Source organism: Mustelus asterias, chromosome 12, assembly GCF_964213995.1.
Source record: "Mustelus asterias chromosome 12, sMusAst1.hap1.1, whole genome shotgun sequence".
In the NCBI taxonomy this organism is placed as follows: Eukaryota; Metazoa; Chordata; class Chondrichthyes; order Carcharhiniformes; family Triakidae; genus Mustelus; species Mustelus asterias.
The window spans coordinates 80,119,029-80,122,330 of record NC_135812.1 but is presented as its reverse complement, the minus strand read 5'-3'; the positions used below and the strand labels follow the sequence as shown (position 1 = coordinate 80,122,330).

The window sequence follows — 3,302 nt, the reverse complement described above, 5'->3', positions numbered from 1 at the left end:
AGAACGTTATCAAACTAAAAGCCAGTTTAGTTCAGCTGAGGCACTTCTTAGCCTCAGGAGAACTTGTCACTTTTCCAATCTTAAATTTTCTCCCTTGCGAGATGGAAGCTCAAGTATGCTTTCCAAGATGAGAATGGTTACCTGGGCCTCATTGAGAAGGATTGACTACTTTCACATACTTTTGTTACCAAAGGTGGAAAAGGAAACAACTATTCATGTACGACGAGCAATCACTCATTGAAAATATCCATTTAAAGTGAAGGTGCCACAAAAATGGAAGCATATATTTTGAGTGTTGTTGACTGTGGTCATCTGGAGCTAAAGATGTGGTGCCAGGCTGAAGCACAATGGTCCCACTTAATATCATCAGGGATGAAGCCCTGAACACACATTTTTATATAAAATGCATTCCTTTCTGAGTTACAAAGTCAATGCATGGAGTGGACAGGGCAAGACCTTAATCAATCTCCTTGCTTGCTCCAAAAACCCAAATTCAAATTTGGTGCCCCACGAAAGAGATGCTCCAGGTCCAAGCTGACAAGAACAGACATTACACCTGTTCTCAGTCTTAATCAAAAGGCCAAGAAGCGATGAACACATCAATGCATCTAATGTGCTCCATTAAAGATTGACATGATGAAGTGTACTGCAAGACTGCACAAAAACTTAGCACAAGGCACATTGAGGCCAACGTAAAAATTAAAAGAGCTTAAAGCAACTTGGAGTGGCTTCCTGAGCAGTGCTCCTTTGGCGTAGCACTCTTTTGGTACAGATAATGCAGAGCAACACTAATTAATCATTCCAGTAATTCCTCTCCTTGGCCCTTTGCTGTGCCATCGCTGCCTCACGCTCTGAGAAACTGGTCTTATTGTCCTTGTTGAGTGCACCTTCCCTTCCTGGAAGATGCTGCTGGTTCTCTGCCCTTGCTCCTCCATGCTAAGAGTAGTATTAATGAGCCAACTTCACTTCATGGGGAAGTCAGTTGATTTCTGGAATTCCATGGAATTCCTGAACAGTGCCGGCCCCAATGGTACTGCACGGGAACTGCATTTTCTGCCCCTCTCTGCTTGTACTTTTTCCTTCTGTATAGTGGCCTCTTCCTCAATGTAAAGTACTTTGCGATGTCTTCCTGTAGCAATGGAATGTTATAGAAAATCGTTGTTGTCGAGAGTTTTTGAAGTGCCTGCTGGGAAATATCCTTGCTGACTGGAACTGTAGCTTGCTACCCATCCTTGGCATCCTTGACCTATGATCGTTCCATCCCCTTTTCCATAGCTTTTAAAGTTTGTCTATTTATTAGTGTTGCAAGTAGGCTGACATTAACACTGCGATGAAGTTACCATGAAAATCCCCTCGTCGCCACACTCCAGTGCCTGTTCGGGTACACTGAGGGAGAATTTAGCATGGCCAATGCATCTAACTAGCACATCTTTCAGACTGTGGGAAGAAACCGGAGCACCCAGAGGAAACCCACGCAGACATGGAGAGAACATGCAAACTCCATACAGACAGTGACCCAAGCTGGAATCGAACCCGGGTCCCTGGTGCTGTGAGGCAGCAGTGCTAACCACTGTGCCACCGTGCTATCTTCATGGCACTGTTTTTATCTGATTCAATTCCTCCCTATTTCAGAATTACAGTACATCTCCTGCAGTGATTTCTTCTCCCACTATTACATGATAGTGTAATGGACAGCCAAGGATCCTTCATTCCCTCCTTTTTTCGTAGAGTGGGCTTCAATATTAATGAGAGCCAATCCCAACTCTTCACTACCATCCTGATTCACTATCCATCTATATTACATTTCCACACAATGCCAAGTGTGAGCAAGAACCTTCTTCAATGTAACATTAGCAAGAACAAAGCCAATCTACTTGGCTCTCAGGAAAACTAAGAGGGTTCCAATTCCAATCCTATCACGAACTGGTCAGTCAAGCTGAGCTCAATGTGTAAATCCATCTTGGTGCATTGATATTTTTAGTTATTCTGCTGTTTGTTGCCTTGTAATTCAAAATGTATCATCCAGCTTAGTTTGCATATTATCTTGACTTAGTTTCTAATCCTCATATCTTATCCATCACTGATTCCAAATTGCTGCTTTTGGATATCTGTTATTTATTAGACTAAGACACAGCTTATTTGGGCATTGTGTTGTGCTACATTAAACTATTTTATGTAAGATAATAGTGGCCCCCATCTTTTAGCCTTTTTTATTTAGCCTTTTTTGTCCATTTCCAGGACAATCTAGTTATATTTCAGTTGTTCGGAGTGAACCGGGAAAGTCCTCTGGTTGGTCTGCAGGCTAGTCCAAAACGTAAGACACTGATGTACAATGCCACGGACGAGGCTGTACCAGAGAATAGGCCAGAACCATCAAGCCCCCCTCACACGACAACCAAAGGAGTTCCCATATGAGATGTCATAAGTGCAAGCAACAACAATGTAGTTGTATAGCAAGATTCATGTAACTGCTGATTTTGTTTGATTAATATCCAGGTAGGAAAAGCATTAGGTTCTCAGAGGATCATTGTGATAATTTAATAACACATACGGGAATGTTTCAAATTAATGTATTCTCTTGTAGTATTAATGTTTATAATATGAAAATGTCTATGCTTTTGTCCATGGCATAAATTCATAAGTTACTTGTGATATTTTTAAAAATTAGTGCGCAAATTTATTCCATTTAGTAGGGAAAATGCAGTGAAATATTTATACTCCCCATAAGTTCCCATTAATTCTGATGTGTTTTTTTGCAGTGGTGAGCACAAGCATGTGGGGTAGGACCAGAAGCTGGTCTGTTGGGTATTTTGCTCCACCTACATTGCCCGCGGATGGAAAAGTTTGAGAGCTACAATTGTAATTGGAATTATAATTGCTTAATTTCAGTTGACAGGACATATTTGCAAGGTTGTTCAGCTTGACAGTTACTTGGTGCATTGATATTTTTAGTTATTCTGCAGTTTGTTGTCTTGCAATTCCACATTTATCATCCAGCTTAGTTTGCATATTATCTGATTCTCCCACATGCTGTGGGATGGCAGTGTTGCACGAAGAAATTGTGAATAAACTGTGGGCTGTCCAATTTATCTGCTCTTTTTTCCACCTCCCGTTTGAGTACCATTTTGTGGAGTTCTATTGTGATATCTTGTTAGCTTCATTAATAGATCTGGTTGATTGTGTACATTTTTCTGGCTCTGACATTATGCAATTAGATTAGTCACACTGCGGTGCAGTTCATGCTCTGAATCCAATTTGGAGTCAGTGTTTATTCATGTTCTACTGGGTCCTAGTTAGTGCTT

The 3,302-nt window shown here is 41.0% G+C and overlaps 1 non-coding gene across 1 annotated transcript; it reads right to left on the bottom strand.

The window, feature by feature from the left end:
• Positions 1-398: 398 nt before the first annotated feature.
• LOC144502100 (U2 spliceosomal RNA) lies at positions 399-592 on the bottom strand. Its single transcript, XR_013499258.1, has one exon. It is a non-coding gene; the product is annotated as a U2 spliceosomal RNA (small nuclear RNA).
• Positions 593-3,302: the final 2,710 nt, after the last annotated feature.